We start from the raw sequence: 22,078 nt of genomic DNA on the forward strand, positions 1-22,078 counted from the left end.
AATCAGCAAAACTGCAGCAACACCCCTTAAGAGACTGATAACATAATAGATGTGACCACTTATTACTTAACGTTATGGGAAACAATGAGCGGATGATAAAAGGGACGATCCATTTCTAAACATTATGAAGCTAAATGAATGTCCAATAGAAGGGAAAATTTACTGCCAGTAAACGCATGTATTTGCTTTTAATATGTGTTAATTAAATTTAAGCCACACCTTATTGTTGCCATATTTAAAGGTTTGATATTTGTAGAAACGTTTGACAAAAATAAATTATTGTGTTCATGAAAAGCAAACACAAAGCTATTAGTTTACATAGGTTTGTAAACGTTGAGTGTTGATTGAATGCTTCACATTGGAATATGGTGTAAAATGATTCCAGAAGTGATTACAAATGATGACGTAATACCATGAGACGTAGTACGTATTCCTTACGTTTCAAACGTGATTACAAATGATTAATGCATGTTACGTGCTTTACAAAGTCCCGTACGTTCTGGGAGTAGTTACTGTTGATGAACGTCTTGTCGTGAGGTTCAGTACGGAGTTTCGTACTTTACTTAAGAGGTTTTATAAGGAGAACGCCTAACCGTGAGATGCAATGCGGAGTCTTGTAGATTCCGAAGGTGGTTATATAAGGGAAATGCCTAACCGTGAGATTCAGTACGGAGTATTGTACTTTCTAAAAATGGTTATTTAAGGAGAATGCCTTACCGTGAGATTCAATACGGAGTTTTGTAATTTCCTTAAGTGGTACTTTACATAATAGGTTATAGAGGTAAAACGCCTTACGGTGAGATACCGTACGGACTATATTCCTCCCGAAAGTGGTGATTTAAAAAGAACGGCTTACCGTGAAATTAAATACTGCGTTGTGTACTGTCTTAAAGTTGTTATATTAGGAGAACGCCGTACCGTGAGATGAAACACGGAGTTTGTACTTTCTGAAAGTTGTTATATAAGGCGAATTCCTAACCGTGAGATGTAGCTCAGAGTCCTGTTCGTTTCGGAAGTGGTTACAGATGGTGAATGCCGAAGAGTGACTGTATATAACAGGCGCCCTGTCGATGTAGATTAATATCAGTAAATATTAGGCAGTAAAGTCAGATTATTCAGGTTATAAAAAGCGCGTTTTCAAAACGTGTGTGTTTAACCTGAATAAATCTGTTGTATATACATGTATATCGAGGAAGCAGTATGATAATTGAACGTGTTTACTTGGCCCAAATTGTTTTATTGAGTGTCGCCATTGTATATGTCTTTGGTAAGATTCAAGCATTTATTGACATTATGGCCCAAATAACTTTTGAGGACAAAAGTTCAAAATAACATGTGATCACTTTTGCAACGGTATTTAAAATTTTCAAAACAAATTGGCACATACTTAACATACACCATCTCAATCGGAAAACACTACGAATGTCTAAAAGAGATACATGTACGACACTTACGATTGTTTTAGCCACCATGATTCTAATGCACGTTTAGTAATTTTCTATTTTCTAACCTGGATACTCTCAGAGCGTCTACCATGGTAGAATTGGCTACGTGCGCTAGGTCAATCAGCATCCCCAGTCGGTTCATCTCTTTGATAACTGTCTGTGTAGTAAGAATAAGAAATGGTTATTCCAAGAATGCGCGGATATGAATAGTGTATATGTCTTCCTGAAATTTAATTAAGTGTTTAAAAAAGCATCGCCAGTAGGGGATCCCATATGTCATAATCTTATTATTGCATTGTTTGAAAACAAAACCGTCTACAATTTTCATGACAATATGGAGACAAAGTCCCGAAAATAACGATTACATATATCATGGCGCAGTCGTAAATTATAACAGTTCTTCCCACCCCCGGATTTGCTCATGTTAACCCACAGTGGCTTCTTCAGCGCGAGTATGAATATAATTCATAAATAATTTTTATTCATTTAGCATGTCCACTCCGGCTCACCTCTCCGAAAACAGTAAGACCTCCTAGTTTTGGTCCATCAACTGTTCTGTTATAAGTCGGCTCATCAATTTTCCAGTTTTCCGCCCTTGCAAATACATACATGTATTATTTTAAATAAACATAAATATTGCTTTTAAAGTATTTTCAAAGAACATCTTACTTTTACACATGTTTATTGACATAATATTTATTCTATTTTAAATTTATGTTTCACTAGTGTTCGGTTTAATTACGAAAAAACATGTTCAAAGTTACGTGTATATACGTGTATTAATAATCATAAAATAAATAAACGTACATTTTCATAATTTATAAAAGCTTAAATTTATGTATATTCTGCACGCACTAAACATGATAATAATGATAATATTATTTGTAATTCTTATTATTTATTTTATTATAATAATAATAATTATTATTATTATTATTATTTTTACTTTTATTATTATTTGTATTATTATCATTATCATCATTATTATTTTTTATTATTATTATCATTATTATTATTATAATTATTATTATATTTATTATGATTATGATTATTATTATTATTATTATAATTATTATTATTATTATTATTATAAAGTGTCATTCTAGTCTAATTTATGTGTCATTTTGTCTGTACAGTTAAGTTAAGATCAACTATTTGTTTACGTATTTTATTTACTTACTTTAAATGTAAAACATATGGAAAGTGATTACACTAAGTTATGCTGACGCAAACCGTGTTATAGGGTTTGATTTGACATCCACTTCCGAAAGTACAGTTCATTCCATATTTAACCATATACTTGAGCGTTGATTCGGTATGCAACTACAGAGGTCACCTGAGATCATCTGTCTACAGCGATAAGTCTAGATTCCCCGAAAATCATTCTACATAACATCTGAGTATAACGGCAACCTTGCCATAGCGGTCAACAGCTAGTATATTTAACTCCGAAAGCCATTTTCCACCCGTGTACAGAGTTCTGGAGACAGTCGTTTTGATTTGCGCAAAGTAAAAACTTATATCAAAAACACATGAATTGGTAGCAATTAGCGGCCGCAGTCATAACGCCATAGAATTAGCGCGTGACCAAAATCAATAGATCTTTATTGATGATAATGCGCCAACAAACACTAAGCAAGCGAGTCATGTAATGAGCAGGTAAAACATGGATAAGTGATCGTTTATTTTTGCTAAGTAGACATACAATTGCTTTGTAACTTTTATTAACTTTGGGCATGAGTGCAAGTGGACTTTTTACGTATAACTCCTATAATAAAAATGACATTTCGAATTTCCGGGGGAGATATATACTTTGTTACACTTTGTGGTTGATAAAATGAAAATGGTTTTTGTCTGATGTTTGTGTATGAAAAATATAAACTTTTGGTGTCTGTTTCTTTGAATGAGAACGATACTGTTCTGCCGTAGTTTCGGTTTATAACAGCGAATCCGCCATTAATACTTTTATCGAACGTGACGTCAACGAAAAATGACGACCTTAATTAAAAAATATCTTCCAATGAACGCAATACGAACTAGAAGATTTGCAGAATGAACGAGATAAATTTATAAGTTGAACAACATAGGCGGATCCAGGGGAGGGAGCGGACGCGGCGTACGCCACGCCCTAAAATCGCCAAAGTAAAGTCAATTCATTTGATGTTTCACACTTAACTAGATCTAAATCACCTATTTAAACTTGTTAAAGCCTTCAAAATCACTAAAATTGTAAAGCTTCCGGGGGGAGGGGGGCTTGGCCCCCTTGGACCCCCAAAACTATAAACAATGCACTTTGTTGGCATTATAAGAAGGTACTTTGATGAAAGTATATAAGGCGTTACATGCTCGAGAAGTGGTTGTCAAAGCTTTCAAAATCATTAAAATCGTGAAGCTTCCGGGGGGCTTCGCCCCCCTGGACCCCCTAAACGATAAACTATGCACTTTTTTGGCATTATAAGAAGATACTTTGAGCAAAGTATATAAGGCGTGACATGCTCGAGAAGTGGTTGTCAAAGCCTTCAAAATCACTAAAATCGTCGAGCTTACGGGGGGCTTCGCCCCCCTGGACCCCCTAGCAGCCCCCTGGACCCCCAGCAAATCTTTCAATATCCCCCCTCCTAACAAGAAATCCTCGATCCGCCCCTGAACAATATGTATACATTTTAATGTATAAGTTATTTATTTGTATTATTCAATAGAAATAATGTGTGTTATTATGCTATGTATCGACAATATTCCTGTGTTCCAACTGACCTTCATCTAAAAAGAAGTCGACTGTGCACAGCGTTCAACTTTCTACTACGGTTGTTTTTTCCTTGACTGCCCGCCTTCCTCAGGTTTGATTTTATTTGTACAGCCATTTTCACTACCTCTAATTTAAGTAAGGAAGTCGTCAGTTATTGACGCTCATTGGTCGCGGTCGGCTCAGGTATGACTTAAAACTAGTCTGGGTAATCTCAAGTATACTGAACTATACACCGGATACGGAAATTATGCTCAAAGGCGACCGGAAATAACTTACTTATTAGTATATTTACCGTACACCGGGTATTTGTTATATACTAAAGAGTACACAGGGATCTTTTAAAGTAGTACCTCAGCCGACAATGACAGTCCGCACAGGCTAATCAGGGACCACACTTTCCGCCTAAACTTGATTTTCGGTAAGGAGGGACTTCCTTGAAACAAAAAAACACCATACAAGTGGAAAGTGTCGTCCCTGATGAGCCTGTGCGGACTGAACAGGCTAATCTGGGGCGACACTTTACGCACATGAATTAAACCCAGCTTTCTCAGAACGCGGCTTATATGTATGCACGCTTACTTACTTACCCGAACAGAACAAGTGTGAGGTGGTTTTCTGCCTACCAAGGAAAAATGCAAATAAATCAACAACAAAAATATCTGATAACGATTACATTAAAGGTTGTTTGCAGTACTTGTTACCTTTATTTCTCTACCAGCAATAAAACTTGACAATAACTGTGATCTATATTAAACGTATTCCAAAAAAGTGTTTGTTCGATTCACATATAAAGGTCTAAATAAACAACTTCGAGATATTCCGTTCTACTTGATATCTCTTAAGCTTGTTTACTGCAACCAGCGATCGTCAATTGAAATCGGATATATAACAGAATAAAATATCACTGAATTTATTATCTCTGAAAAGCAAATAAACTTAAAGTACAAACTGCTTATATGGTCTTTAACGTTTACAACATTCGAACGGGTGCTGGCCGGGCTTTCAACCGAGGTATTACAATAAGATAGGTCGGTGATCGACTATTACTTGTTCTATTAAAAAGCGAGTGTGATCATATTCTACGTGACACAGTAGCTTTTTTATATGTACAGAACACAATAGTAATTGGTTCATACAAACTTGACCTTACCGTGTTGTTAATTAATTGAATTCTTGAGCACACTTATACTTTAGCCTTCTTGCGTACATAATGAGATTAAACATAAATACACATATCAATATCATATACATTTATTAGTTCGTTATAGTGAAGATAAAACATCATGTATAAATGTTTCATTAATTTAAATGCGGTAGTGGTTCGAAATAAATCACAATGCTTGAGTGTCCTGGTTTACATTTAGGTATGAGTCGCGTTCTGAGAAAACTGGGAATAATGCATATGCGTAAAGTGTCATCCCAGATTTAGCCTGTGAAGTCCGCGCAGGCTAATCAGGGACGACACTTTCCGCCTAAACTAGATTTTTACTAAGAATATACTTTCTTTAAACAGAAAATATCATAAAAGTGGAAAGTGACGTCACTGATTAGCCTGTGCGAATTGCACAGGCTAATCTGGGATGACACTTTACGCACATGCATTATGCCCAGTTTTCTCAGAACGCGACTCATATGGTTTTAACCCGTATCTGTTTACACAATCTATACAACTCACGTTGATGCATTTCAAGTCAGAGATTATTTACATAATTTACACCAGTGTTACTTCTTTGCCAAATTTGATAAATAAAAACAGGTTTTTCCCAAGTGTGTTTGCTTGCATGCGTAATTCTTTGTATCTTGCCGCAGTAAGCTACAATTCAATAACTCTGGTTTTCATTCAAACATGGAGTTGTTAATTTGTAATTAATTTTAAATGTGTTATCTTTTTTTTCTTTAAGTAAAAACGAAATGCGTAGATGTTATTTGTATACAAACTCAAAGGTTTCGTGAATAATTCTACAAGTGTGGGGATAAAAAAATCCTCAAACCCAAATAATTTGATTTGCCAGTTCTAATGTGGTTACACCAATAATATATATTTTGTGTTTTATTGTGCTTTGGTAAAAGTACAAGTGTAATAGTTCACACTGTTCGATAATGTGTTCCTTGCCATACATAAAGGACCAAATTCTATACTAAGGTTCCTCTCCTGCTGGTTCACTTCGTTTTTTTTGTTCATAATTTATTTTGAAAGTCCATCTGTATTAATCCGATCGCGTGACGAAAAATGTCACAAAGATGTCTGTTGGTAACATAATCTGGACACATTTGATAGACAGCGGAATCACATCATGAATTATTGTTTTTTCTAGAAATTGTCTTAATTTAAATTTCACATACACATTTTTAATATCAACATATGTATACATTTTTCTGTCATACTTCACACATTAAAATTAATATAGATTGCGTAATGCCTTGAAGGGGTGTGGTGAATACAATGTCATACTGTTACAATCAGGTCTTACGGAGCCATTATGTGAGGCATCATGGTATGGCAATCTGCAAAACAAACGCCATACAAACCACGGAGTGTTGCAGCTGTGATGGTCATATAGCGCACTCCCAAGTCGTAGAACATCCTCAGGGCAGCCAGGCTACTGTCTATAGAATGACCGCCTTCTAGACCGACTAGACTGGCAACCCGACCAGCTTGGAAGGCATCAAGTATACCTGTAAAACGAAAACAATACTATACAAACAAAGGATGCTTTTTGTTTTACTTTATGTCCAAATCTTTCCAGCCGTGTATAGTGATTCATTGGAAAGGAACTTGGTCATGCTGAAACATGACATGCAAAATTGCAAACTTTTTAAATAACCAAGAAGTTATATGTTTGCGCATGTGTTACCATGAGTGGCACCTTTCCTAGCCCTAGACTGTCAACCATAAAAACTTTAAATGCATCATATATAAACCAGTAAAACGAAAAGGAAGAAAAGTAAAAAAACATCAAACTACGGTAATGTAATGAATCGCCTGCTGGACGGTTTGCGACTTTATGATTCGCCCCTTATTTCTTTACACGCCCCTTATTTCATAAAGACTCGCCCCTTAGTTCATAATGATTCCCTCAATTCACTATTGGAGTGAAACAACATTAAATGTTTAAGAACACTAACATATATAGTTTAATAAAAATAACATAAACATACAAAAAGTTATTAATATATGTTACAAATACATGCACATCGATACTTACCTATTGTTTACGAAGACTCGTTCCTTATTTCATAACGACCCGCCCTAGCGTATATATTTATAAGTGTACGTTGTTAATTTATTAATAAGATGCAATCTGAATGCGCTAGTGTTATATGCATACCCGTGGCCAAGGGGGGGGGGGTTGCTTTGGGTGCGTTCGCACCCAACTTTTTAACGATTAATAAAATGTACTATAAGTTGCATCCAACTTTATTTGACGCAAAAACGGTTATTTATCTTTTCCAGGAACCCAGTGAATCTTCGTATTTAAGCGTTACAATAATGGTGTATTCAATATGCAACCGACAGGTCACCATATAATTAATTTTTCGATGAAGTAATTTCCAAGATAGCGTGTGATTTTTATTTATAATTTGTTAACCGTAGATTTGTTGAAATTAACAGAAGTTTTGAAGCAAAGTGTGAGAAGATCTAAGAAGCCGGTCCCCGCAAAATGGAATTGAAATCTTTGTTATAAAAAGATATGTGTTTTCTGTATAATGCAAAATTATTAACCAGGCACTTTAATCCGCATAAAATCGATACCTATTTATAGCTATTTGATACTAAATGGTCGTTTTGCAACTTTTGTCATTAACGTCTGTTAAAGCGCTATAACTGTAATATATATCATAACATAATGATGAAGCCTACTTATTGTGGGTTGAAATCCCAGTCCAATAACCTTTTCCGACAATTATTATGGCCGGAAAAAAAATGATTAACTTGAATAAATAATCTTATAAAAAAAAGAAAATACATTTTAGATGATAATTAATGGAATGTTATGCCAGCTTCCGAAAATGACTGAAATCAAAGGACACCTTGTCGACTATTGCCAATGTTTGTGGTTATAGGGTTTTTATGAAGCCTTAATTGTTGTATCTTTCTGAAATTCGTTTAAAAAAAAGATAACTAATTTGTTAATAGTTTAATAAAAATAAAAGTAACCAGTTATACCATTTTGATTTCTGATTAGTATTGATGCATATTAGAGAAGTCCCAGTTTTGTTAATCAGTGTTTGTTGTACAATACACTATTAGCACGTTTAGAGCAATGCTAGACCTCTGGTACTATCCATAGAAGCAGACAAACAATTGTTTTGAAAAAGAGTCAAATATTTCCATTTTATTTATATTTATGAATGGTAGAAGTTTGGAATGGTAAAACACACCAATTATATCAAGATTCCAATAAATAATGATATTTTATACCGTTCTTATTGTTGGTTTTACATTCTATGATTTTTTGTTGTTGCATATGTAAACAAAGTGTGCGCGCATACTAGTGTCGGGTTAAACACCGTAAAAATGATGTATTTCCGTGACTAATCGAACAAGGTGGTTATTGAAAAACAGGAGTGGGGAATAAATGCATGTTATATCATAATCATGTCGATCAGTCACTGAGTATGGTCGAAGAGAGTGAAATTTCGTATAAAAATGCTCTATAACTTCAGTCTCTAAATACAGATAAAAAGTCACCAGCATGCAGGAGTTTATGTTTCATTTTTAAAATTTTCTAGGGGGAGGACCTCCAAACCACCAGATTACAGGAGGGGGACATCCCCTCCGGCACATACCTCACTGGCCACTTCGTTGCTCAATAATAATAGTTGATGGGAAAATTCACACACACCTTTTCAAATCCCTGGCTACGGGCATGATGTGAATTGTTTTGATTGTTACCGTTTTACTTGTTTTATTGAAAATTATGTGACAATAGCGTTTGATTCTGACGAGTGTCTTTATTATTGTGTGCAAATTGGGATCCAGAGTCAGTAATGGTGTTTATTAGAAATTAAATACAAGATAAGTATTGATGCAAAGCATTAAAGGGTGTCGGGAATTTCAGTGTAAAAGGCACTCAATGAAGTTACATAGAACGATTTTTGTCTACTGCAAATATTAATATATTGGCCGATTATTTTAAACAAAATAGAAAAAGATACTGGTATAACCATTATCTATAATTTTGTGTTATAACCCCCAAATAACCATTATTTATGATGTTGTGTTATAACCCCCAAATAACCATTATCTATGATTTTGTGTTGTAATCCCCAAATATTTCAGAATTCATTTTATTTTCATTGGTTTCTTTTTTTTTTGGCATCCGTGTGCAGTGTTCATTAATGGATCAGAACTGTGTATGTTTTAAAAAATCTGCTTCATCTTGTAAGCGTAATTTCATATTTTTCTCAACTTCAAGTTGAGATGATTCTGAACTTATTCTTATGTTGCTCATTTACGATAGGGGTTGAGTACTCATTGATATGAAAACACTGTAAAAGTTTGAAAAAAAAATGAATGAAAACTGTAAATTGCATAAAGAAGCTGCATTTCACAATACTTTGAAATTCAGTAAAAGATTATAACAGATTTATTGCTCCGATATTCATCATTTTCAATAGGATTCGAGTAATACTGATATAAAAACACTTAACAAGTTTGGAAAGATTCAGACGAAAGTTGTGAAATCTTTTAAACAAGTGGAATTTGTTTATTTTGTCTAATTTAATAGAAAAAAAATCTGGACTTATTGTCCCGATGTTTCTCATTTTAAATGAGGTAAAAATGCTCATTGATATGAAGACACTGTAAGTTTGGAAAGAATCTGATGAAAAATGGTGACATAATCACCTAACCAAACAGTTTTTCACTTTTATTTTTAAATTCAAAGAGACACAATTCTGGACTTATGGTCCGATATTGCTCATATAGAGTTTGGGTTGGGTCCTCTGTGCAAGTTTGGGAACAATTGGATGAACATTTTGGACTTCGAACAACGATTTCAAAATTTCTAAACTTCTAAGGAAGATAATTATAGACGTAATGGTCAGATAATGCCAAAGGGCCCATACCACCTGGATAGTAATACGTGTCGCGCTTCGCGCTCTATATGTGGTTCTTAAAAACAAACTCCGAGGAGTGCCTGACTCTAGGGAAACGGGTTGCTGGGACACAGCTCCTCCTTGATAAGCGGCTGCTTCCTTTATCGCAACTCACTGTTACAATCAATAATACGTGTCGCGCTTCGCGCTCTATATGTAGTAGGGATAGTACTAAGGGCCTATGATAGACAACCATAAAAATACATGGATAATAGATGTGTTGTTTGCATTTATTTGTTAATATAAAAACACGTGTATTTGTTTATAAGATATTAAAGTGATGTAAGAAATTTTGATTAACGTTTTCACCACGCGGCATCCATTAATTTTAATTAAAATGTCCAATTGTAGTAAAATGGATTTTAAAATGTCTGCATAAAATAAAGCTTTATTATATTTATTTACCTGACTGAAAAAAATTGTCAGCCGCCGAACTGTTCCGTTCGTGCCGGAACCCGGGATTGAACCGGGGGCCTTTAGATAATTGTTGCGTAAACAACTGCAGTCTAAAGCTCACCCAACTGAGCTATTCCGGCTGACATCATTTATGTACTGCTATTTAGTGAAGTTGTGTATAGCAATTTTTATTATATGTCTATTAATAAACTAATACATTGTACGTTTTCGTACCACTACGCCTTCCAATAAACTTGCTTGCGCGATAGGTCGTCAAATATCGTACTACATAAGCAATTTAGAAAAAACACAAAATAAATATATTTTGATTATGTTTTGTTTTTATACAACACCAGAAAGATTCGCATATTTGCCCACTCCCTGTGATCTTTCCCCTGTGATCAGTTGTGGATCAGTTATTTCTTAAAACAATTTGCTTTGCATTATTGGCAATAAATGTTGTACTAAATGTCATAGGCACAAATGCAGTACTTATTTACACTAATTTACACATAAAAATCACCACTATGCAAGATATTCTTAAAACAAAAATATATACATTGATCCGTAAAATAACTTCTCCTCCCATAAGCGAAAAAAAAAATGCATTACATACTAGTCGGCGCTCTCCAGAGGGACGCCAATAACGTATAAGGATTTTTTCATTACTTTTTGAACTTAAACGAGTAAACTCGATTGTGGTACTTAACAAGAATGTGTAACCAATTATCACCTTAATTACTATACTTGTAGCTGACATTCGACACTGGAAACAAAATTAACCTACTGTAAAAAAAATCTACCTTGCGCCGTTGTCACCCAACGGAAGGTGTCAGGATAGCGCGTGACGTACTTCCGGATGACGTCAAGCTGCTCCAGAGACAGGCGGACAGCGTCTTTGTACTGGGACTTGCAGGGGACATAACATGCCCAAAACTGAAAATGGACAAAAAACGAAACGTTCATGAACCAAAATAAACCAAGTGTTTCGCCTTTTTTACAAGTGTCACCAAACATTGCATTCACCACCAAAACTATGCAACTTGGCAATTAATGACTCACGAGCAGTTAATAAAATATACATTTTTTTGGCAAAAAATAAAACGTAATTAACGGTGATGCGCACATAATAAAGTAAATAAACACTTGATATCAATTTGGTTGCCTCCCTCCCCACGAAAATACGAAACATTTCTTTCCATGCGTCTAAACTTTTCGTAAAAAGTGTGAATCGCACCTGTGCACCCAGTTTTCCCTCCCTCAGTCGGGTTATGTCGGTATGCGAGAGATTCGTACTCCAGACCTGCCGGAGGTCAGCCGTCAGGTCCACGCCGTAAACGGAAGTGTTGGAGAACCGTCGATTACGGTACGGTAGGTCATTATGTCTGTAATAGGTAAATAGGATTTAGTGTGTGTGTGTGTGTGAGCGTGCACGGGTGTGTGCGTACGTGTGTGCGTGCACATTGACAATGTTTGTTGTATGAGCGTCATTTTTTATGAATTATTGCACTCTAGTTTATTTTATATTCGTATGTACCACTTATGATAATTCTTAATGAATGTGCCTTTTATGTCATATTACCGATGTTTTATGTATGCAATTACAACTGGTGTCAATGTAAATGTCAAACATGGAAAAAAATGAAATAAAAAAATGAATGTAATATGAGAATTGCGCGCATAATCCTCAAAAGTGCATTGGCTGGAAAAACTGGGCCTAATGAATGATCGTTAACTATTGTCCACGATTAGCCTGTGCAGTCTACCCTGGCTAAACATGGACGATAATTGACGCTTTTATAAATGTTCGTTTAAAGGGGCCTTTTCACGTTTTGGTAAATTGACAAATTTTTTAAAAAGTTGTTTCAGGTTCGCAACTTTTTGTTGTAGTTATGATATTTGTGAGGAAACAGTAATACTGAACATTTACCATGCTCAAAAATAGCCATTATTTGCATCTTTTGACGATTTAAAAACCTGAAAGTTATAAAGCGTTGCAACGCGAAACGATTGCATAATTTGGAGAGTTCAGTTGTTGTCGTCGTTATATTTTGTGAAACTACGAGGATTGCTTAAATATAGTATAAAATACATTTCTGATTTATGAGCACGGATTGCCGAGTGGACTAAGTGGGAGACTTTTACTCCAGGACTCCAGGGGTCAGTGGTTCGAGCCCTGTTGAGGGTTGCTTATTTTTTCTTTTTTAAAATTGTATTCTCGATTTTTTTACTGGAGCTTATTAGATGCAATGTTTACATTTATTAATCTAAAGCATTTTATGACAAGCTTCAATACTTGCCAAAATCTGTGAAAAGGCCCTTTTAAAGGCAGTCTCATCTAAACGAAAATCAAGTTAAGGCGGATAAAAGACATACTGATTAGCATGTGCAGACTGCACAGCTGTGTATGGCGGAAATTGTAATGCTTAAACATGCAAAGCAAACATTTTTTTTATATTGGGTCGGTATATCTGTGCATACCGGCCCGAAATCGGTATTCACCTCGGTGATGTGCAACACGGTTCATATACAAATGTATATCGTTCCGATAAAAAAATGCTTGTTGTGTGTGTGTAACACTGTATAACAGATTAAAGTTGAAACAAATCGTATAAAAAATCTTTTCCAAAGCTTATACTATGTTTTGTTAAAAATATACAAATACTTTTAATAACAGACTTATTTTCAAAGATGCAGGCATACAAATGAAGAAAGCGATAAATGGAATTTGCAGCTATGCTATATTCATATCTTTATTCTGGCATAAAATAGCGCAATGCATACTTATAGCCAACAATATAATTATAGCGTAAAAAGTGAAAGGAACATGAAACATTATAAACATTGACATGATTAATCTGAGAGGGATTAGCTATATTGATGGTAGGTAAATGAATCCGTTATCTTGAAATGTAATGATATTTAAGACGCCATATTGTGTGCTACAAATGCAAGAACATACAAAAATACAATACAGCTACTTAAAGGGACTTCTTCACGGTAAGTTAAACACAGATTCAAAAAAAAAAGTCATATTCGTAAATTAGTGTCTGCATTATGTTTAACAAGTACGTTTCTTAGTACGTCACTATCTATAATTATATAGAAAACGTATGACTTAAGTTGTGTTGCAAATGTATCTCTTAGTATGTCACTGTCTATAATTTATTAGATAATGTATGACTTTAGTTGTGTTGCATATGTATTTATATATGTTTCTATTTCCAGTCTTGTAATACAATATGTTGGATAAAACAACATTTGTGTCGAAAAAAAATTATTGGTACATTAATGGATAATCATTTTTTGAAATCGGTAAATAATCAAGGTTTTTTGCGTTTCCTCAATACTTTGGAAAATACATTCACTGTTTTGAAGCACGCATTGGTAGCGCACATATTTTTAATTACAGAGGTCCCGGTTTCAAATCTCGGAGAAGGTAACATTTTTTTGTTCCTCTCTTTTTCTTGATATTATAATAAATTATAAATATTCAAAACATTATATATTATTAACATTATATCATGTATTCTATTTATCCTGCTTCATGCCGTTGACACATTTTATCAGAGACAAACATTATAAAATTGTTAAAATTGTTAAAATGAGAATTAAAAAAAATCCGTGGACCTTTTATTATAAACACGATTATCTGATGAATAATCCTATTGATTTCGTTAAAATTCAATAATTAGTTTATGTGTATTTAAATTATGTATAATTAAGAAATAGTAATCCCCACTGAGGTCCCTATGGCATTATAGTGACCAGCCAGGCAGCCACAAAAAGTATATGGACCGAAGCCGTAGGCTTCTCTATCGCATTTTACAGACTGAAACCGGTCATATAAATATAGTAGGACCAATATCTCTGAGGTGTAATATTATAAAATATACAAAATAGCTTACTTAAAGTCCGAAGAACTTTTTTTTCGACACACCGATACTGACTGTATGGTCTGTGATGCAGAACCGAAAGGTGTGTCCATGGTTCATATGAACATGATTATCTCAATAATCTCAACAGAATAGTGGGACATTTTCTAACAGTGTACGTAAATCCAACATAAATGACCTTTTAACCGCACAGACAGTATATGCATATGTATTAGCTATGATTTCGTTGATGTTCAGGTACCAATGTTTTTGAACTTTTATTCAAATTTGTAATTCATCAACGTTAAAATTGTTCGTTATGTTAATTTATGATAATACTGACAACGTTTTGATGCCTTTCAATAAATAGTACCTTATGTTGTTTTCCTCAATGTATTACCTTTAAAGCGTTCGCTTTTCAAATGCATTTGCGAGGCTGTCAGAAAAGACCAAGAAAACAGGTATATCAGTAGTAAAAAGATTATTTGTTGTAAAAGTACAAACTCAGCTACTCAAAACGACTGACCCGCGTTCAGTAAAACGTAAACTTAAAGTACTTAAACTTTATATCCCAGTGATTCGATCGTTAATCGCGTTAAAATATGAGTCGCGTTCTGAGAAAACTGGGCATCAGTACGCACAGGCTAATCAGGGACGGCACTTTCCGCCTAAATTGGATTTTTGCTAAGAAGAGACTTCATTTAAACGAAATATGTCATAAAGCGGAAAGTGTCGTCCCTGATTAGCCTGTGCAGAAAGTAGTACCTCAGCCGACAATGACCAATCAAGCGTTTTTTACATATGGGCCTTGTTCTGTGAAAAGGGGATGTAATGCATGTGCGTAAAGTGTGCAGTCCAAACAGGCTAATCAGGGACGACACTTTCCGCCTAAACTTGATTTTTTGGTAAGGAGGGACTTCCTTGAAACTGAAAATACCATAAAAGCGGAAAGTGTCGTCCCTGATTAGCCTGTTTGGACTGCACACTTTACGCACATGCATTATGCCCAGTTTTCTCAGAACGCGACTCATATGCACACATACATTATGCATTCGTTTTATTGCTAAGTTTTATCATACATTGGTCTCCGCGAATTAGCCTGTCGCTGATGTAGACTAACAAAACAAAGACTGATATTAGTAGTACTGTTTTAAAATCATAATTTGTAAGGCCGATTAAGTTTAGCAAATCTGTGAGGGTAAAAAAGCAAGAAAAAATAAACTATCTAACAATACTATTTACTAAGTAATATAAATTATAATACCTATTATTGTCTAAAATAATCTCCACATTTTAGAACAATACTAGATGTACTGGCACAGAAAGGGGAGGTAACCGCTGCAAGTTTGCTGCGAATGTTTGTCTTTTGGTAACAATAAGGCAGAAAACCACTGTAAGAAATCTGCTTTGCATTGTCATTCAATTTTACGACGGTTTAATTCCATTCCTCTTAGTGTTGGGCTCGGAAAGTAATTCGTCAAACGTCTTGTTATCTAGGAGTCACATGAGAGATTGGCTTCGGGCAGCGTCGTTAGAACGACGTATTCCTGAGAACTTCGTCGTGTTTCCGACGCTATCCGAAGCAAATCTCACGTTCGCTCGTAAATGTTCGGATATCGTCGCTAGAAATTCACATTGAATACATGTATATTGTCACACACAAAAATTAAAACGAAAATTTTGTATCGCGATAAATCTATGTTACCAGACCACATCTTGTGTTAAACTGTTGGCTATTTCTATAAGGAACCCTTTGTTTATGTGTTAACTTTATTTTTCGAAATATTGTTCGAAATCTTCGTTGACTTTGAGTTTTTATGGGATTTAAAAGCACACGATCATAACATTCAAAAGGGCGACACACATTAACAGGTCTATAATATAATATTTTAAGTGTTGTGTTTCGATAATAAGACAAATGATGTCAAATGGACAAAAGTCTGAATAAGAAAGTCTTTATACAGTAAAACAACAACAACAACACCACCAATATTATTTCAGCAATAAAGCTTCTAGCATACAATAGTGCAATATAAAAATGCTTGCGACTCATATGAATTTTTAATAATAAAGGAGGAAGCAATCTATTACTCGTATAGTCGTATATGGATTTATTAATAGTATGAAATCGATGAAATGTTATTGTTCATTTATTTAATGAATATCTTAAGTATGAGGATTGTTTTGATATATAAATCATGCTTATGAAATTGAATCAATTTGAAAAAATAGATTAATATTATAGACAGTGTATACTTAATGATGTGAAAGAGTTCCTGTATTTCTGTAGAATGTCTGCGCATTGCAAATCTACGTTTATATTCCTTAAAAAACAGTTACAAATGAGGAGTGGACAAACGTTCAATTTAATTGTTTAAGGAACTAAATACATAAGGTAAATGGTTTTGAATAAAAATGAAAGCAGTTAAAATATTTCTAGCTTCCTCTTCAAGTACTAACAAAGTGGATATTGGACTCCAGAATTTCATTCAAATGCAGAACAGGCCAAATACACTATCATATGTTCATGTAATTATTTTTTGTAAAATATGTATGTAAGGCGTAAATTATTTTGAGTGCTTCATTAATAAAAGACACCCAATAAATATTACAGTTGGAAATGCAATATGTATCGGGCCATAGAAATATATATATATAGTAAGTTTAGCGCCCACATGACATTTCGAAATTAACATCCAGGGCGGAATTAAGAAACAACGAGACATAGTCCGCTTTCCGCTTTTATGGTATTTTTCGTTTAAAGGAAGTCTATTCAACACGAAAAGGTAGTTAAGGCGGAAAGTGTCGTCCCTGATTAGCCTGTGCGGACTTCACAAGCTAATATCGGATGACACTTTACGCAAATACATTAAGCCCAGTTTTCTCAGAACGCGACTCATATACAGCTTTCAGAAAGAACAATGTATTGATTGACACTGAAACCTGCCAACACGACACAATGAGCTTAAAATGCAAATATAAGAGCATCGAAGAAGAACATTAACCCATTTATGCTTAGCGTCTAGAAATAAGCCTTTGTAAACAGCGTAGACCCTGATGAGACGCCGCATGATGCAGCGTCTCATCGGGTCTGCGCTGTTTGCTTAAAGGAATTTTTTAAAGAAATATTCTAAATATAGAAATAAATATACTAGACATCCCTAATTTTGTAAATAAATTGATCCAATTTAGAAGGATGGGAGAGTCCATTAGGCATAAATGGGTTAATTTGATCTGGTATTTTGATCTTTATGTGTGACTTAACAGTACACATTTTAAACCGTAAATTAACAATAGATTTCTCTGACTCAAGGAAAAATTGTCAAGAATACATTTCAATGAAAGTATCCGACCTAAGCTCTTGTTGTTCCTTTTGGCCATACACATACGGTTGAATGGCGTTCTATGAGAACACGGCGCGCAATTCAATGGCTTGGTAAGCCATACCGGGAATTTTTCAATCAGTATATTCTCCGGACATGAATGTCATTTTAACAATGTTAATGAAGCAATTGATATGTAGCACACTGTATGACAACTATCCGTGAATAATAGAAAATGCAAGTTATATCAATATTGAGTCATTAATTAGAATATGTCTCCAATATTGTTTAGTTTTAAAAACCTTTTTCTAAGATGTAACATTGCGTCCTAGTGTTTGACACTCTGGATGCAGATACAATTATGTGTTGGATATTTTAAAAATACTTATAAAATTAGTATGCTGACCGCATGTAATAATGATTTAGTGATATGTGTGGATTTTATATAAGTAAACGCGTTTTTCAAGATTTGACCTGTTGACCTAGTTTTTACACACACGTAATTCAGATTTCAACTACACTAGATATTGTCTACATAAATAATTCATAAAGACTGAGTCATAAATCAGGCCCCTTATCTGGTCGTAAGATTTTTGTAAGATAAGACCTAGTGACCTTGCTATCGGAAGCACGTGACCCATATTCGAATCCATGGTTGGATTTTCAATTTTTCTTCTAGACGTGTATAACAAATAGACTGTACCGCAATAATTCACCCTGAATTTTTTTTGCTCAGGTTAGCTTAAAATCTTTATAAAAGAGCCATTTTAAACTTCGCACGACATACGACGACGCACATCGACTATACTAGACACGCTCACCATGAGCATTTTGTACTCATGGCTCATTCTATACATAGATGGTGGCGTCACTACTTTATTGTTACATATATACAAAGACGCATCACATTCCCCTGGTTTGGGGAATTATGCTTCCGCCAAAGTAGTTCTGCGTAGGAATGAAAATGTTAATAATGAAAGAAAAAATCGTTTTTATTGTATGTTTAAAACGGAATATTGTTAAAAGAATTTTTATTTAATTATGTTTAAATGTGATGTGAATCTCTATTAAGCCTGATAGCGATTATCAGAAGCACAATTTCCTGACCTACTTTCGCTTTCACTTTTCACTCGTAAAAGAAGTGCTGACCACAATTCCTTTCGCGTTAGTACACAGGTCAGTAAGACCGGTGTGTACACAATGCTAATGTATTAGATGTGAAATATGTCTGTCCACTGGTCAATTTAATTTACTTGCTTCTGTTCTTCTCAAAAGGGTTGTGCTTTTTGATGTATGTGAATCCAGACGGTTGTACCAGCGGTTAAAATTAAACGGAAAATATCAGTTTATTGATTTATTATCTAATAACAACAAACCAATCTTCAGTTCTGTCCTTTTTATTTGAATAATTAGAGCTAACATTTACATTGATTACCGATTTGGCACTGACGAAGAACATCGACAATGTTTATGAAGCAGTTTGACTTTTGATCTCAAAGAATGGCATTGACTGTAACACTGTGTTGTTTGTGCTTAAAAAACGCATAATATACGTTATCAATTGTACAATATAAGTGTATAGTTTTTTTTGCCTTCTCATAAAGATTAACAGGTTGTAGATTTAACAATCACTATTTTGAAGATCAAGAACCGAATATGAACTTTGACCTAAATCATGGACCTTGATGTTGAAGGTAGCAAGGGGACTCTTGCACGTAACACATTATGAAAAAAATAAGTTGGAGTTTCAGTCTCGAAACGGTTTGGAACAGATCCACGGACAAAAAGAGCGACATACTCAGGGCGCATAGTGATTCTAATATTCCCCCTTAACCAATATTTCTACTGGTAGTACGATGGAAATCAAATCTTCCACAAGTACAAACGTATCTCTTTCATTAACAGGAAGGACAGAGACATTGTATTTACGGATTTTGCCCCTTTGCTGCTACCAGACACGTTGACAATGAGGTTTCCCGACACATGCAACAAATGTCACGCGGACTGGACGTTCTCAAGCACAATCTATCATCAACTTCTACTTTGGTATATCGTTTGTTACCATTAGAAACACGGCGATTGGGCGGTGTTGTCTTTTTTCAGGAGAAATCATTAGGTTCATCTAGTTTGTTTGACGGTAGATATCACATGATGGTGTGGTCTTACTTTGTCCACTGTTGTTAACAGATGTATCTATTATCTTACTTGTTAACCGTTGCTCAAAGACAACACAAAGTTATAAAGCGATACATATAACAAAGTCATTAAAGTAATCAAGTTTATTGTATGAGTGTTTGAAATAAAAACGGCATATTTGTCTAGCAGTAATAAAGATAGCATATTTGTGTAGCTTAATTGCCTGCTGTAAACAGGATAACATTCAGTGTTTGTGTTATGACAGGTAATTAAACACAAACATTTTTGTACTTATTATTAGTTTGTGTTCATGTGATATCTCATGAAATAACGATGAAATCTAACAGTGAAATCCTTAAATACCACAACTACTATATGAGTGTAATTGACTATTTGCACTTAATAGGAAACTTTGATATTAAAGCTGATCATTTAAACTTGGCAGGCAATTGTCTCTACATTTTGCAATTATTCAATCAAAATTCAGAACAGTTCATAAACTGTGTCGTTCATCTAAAATTGTGACATTCAATTCTTTAATTAACGCACTGTTCTTTAGTGTCAACCTTCTAACAAATATGTGCGACAGTACGCTACATATGAAAAGCATTTTCACAGATGGAAATATCTCACCCAACGAATAAATATATCCTCTTTTGAATTGAGTGCAAGCACTAAAAAGGATGCTTCATGTGCCTAAAAGGTTTCCAAAAAAAGAAAATAGTGGTAGACATAGTACATCCTAGTTACTTCTCTTGTGGCATTATATTGTGGTTTGTTATTGATTTTGAAAGTTTAAATATTGTTATTAAAATGTGCAATTAATCAAATTGTTAAATGAGATCTCTGACAAAAATCATATATACCCATTTACCCAAAATCGGCTCCCTAAAACGTGTTGCATGAATATGGTGTCTTTTTAAATCTAATCCACTTGATGTTCACAATATCGTATTTTGTGTTTATTGGTATATATTTCATGGATAGTAATAATTGTATGTTCTTATTCAGACATTTGAATTAAAAAAATAAAATTGGGTAATCTTGAAGTAACACATGTATGGTCTACATGGGTGACTAAATTAAGGGCGTCCTCTTACAATTACAATTATTAAAGAGATCAACTAATATCCTATATAAAGCCTAATGTCAAATAATAATGATACATTAATTGCCACTTCCTATGGTTCAATGGAAACAACTTTTTTGTAAGTTTAACTTATAGAATGGATTTGTATTCACTTTTAATAATTATGTCCTTGACTGAAACCACAGCTTCAGTTTGAACAATACCGAATATCGAAAAACCGATCATCATCATCATCATCATCATCATCACATCATCATCATCACATCATCATCAATCATCATCATCATCATCATCAGTTCAAATCCCGTGTCATCCTCCTTCTCTCCTCCTCATCCGCCCTCATCCTCCTCCTCCTCCGCCGCCGCCCCCCCGACGCCGCGCCGCTCCAGCCTGAAGCAGCATCAGCAGCAGCAGCAATCAGCAGCAGCATCAGCACAGCATCACAGCAGCATCAGCAGCAGCAGCAGCAGCATCATCAGCATCACATCAGCATCATCATCAGGCATCGCAGCGGCAGCAAAGCAATCAGCAGAGCGCACAAGCATCATCAGCATCATCAGCAGCATCAGCAGCACACATCATCATAATCATCATCCTCATCATCATCATCATCACATCATCATCCCCAACACTACCATAATCACTCATCATCATCATTACCACAACCACCTTCATAATGCATCAATTCATCAGCCATATCACATCATCATCATCATCATCATCATCACATCATCATCATCATCATCATCTATCATCATCATCATCATCATCATCAGCATCTATCATCATTATCATCATCATCATCATCATCATCATCATCATCATCATCATCAAGCATCATCATCATCATCATCATCATCATCATCATCATCATCATCATTAGCATCATCATCATCATCATCATCATCATCATCATCATCATCATCATCATCATCATCATCATCATCATCATTATCATCATCATC

At 34.7% G+C, this 22,078-nt stretch overlaps 1 non-coding gene and 1 pseudogene across 1 annotated transcript; both read right to left on the reverse strand.

Moving 5' to 3' along the window:
• Nucleotides 1-901: 901 nt before the first annotated feature.
• On the reverse strand, nt 902-14,677 carry LOC127863749 (dipeptidase 1-like; annotated as a pseudogene).
• Trnac-gca (transfer RNA cysteine (anticodon GCA)) lies at nt 10,740-10,829 on the reverse strand. Its single transcript is given in 2 exon segments — nt 10,740-10,775; nt 10,793-10,829. It is a non-coding gene; the product is annotated as a tRNA-Cys (tRNA).
• Nucleotides 14,678-22,078: the final 7,401 nt, after the last annotated feature.

This window comes from Dreissena polymorpha, unplaced genomic scaffold (assembly GCF_020536995.1).
Source record: "Dreissena polymorpha isolate Duluth1 unplaced genomic scaffold, UMN_Dpol_1.0 chrUn033, whole genome shotgun sequence".
Lineage (NCBI taxonomy): Eukaryota > Metazoa > Mollusca > Bivalvia > Myida > Dreissenidae > Dreissena > Dreissena polymorpha.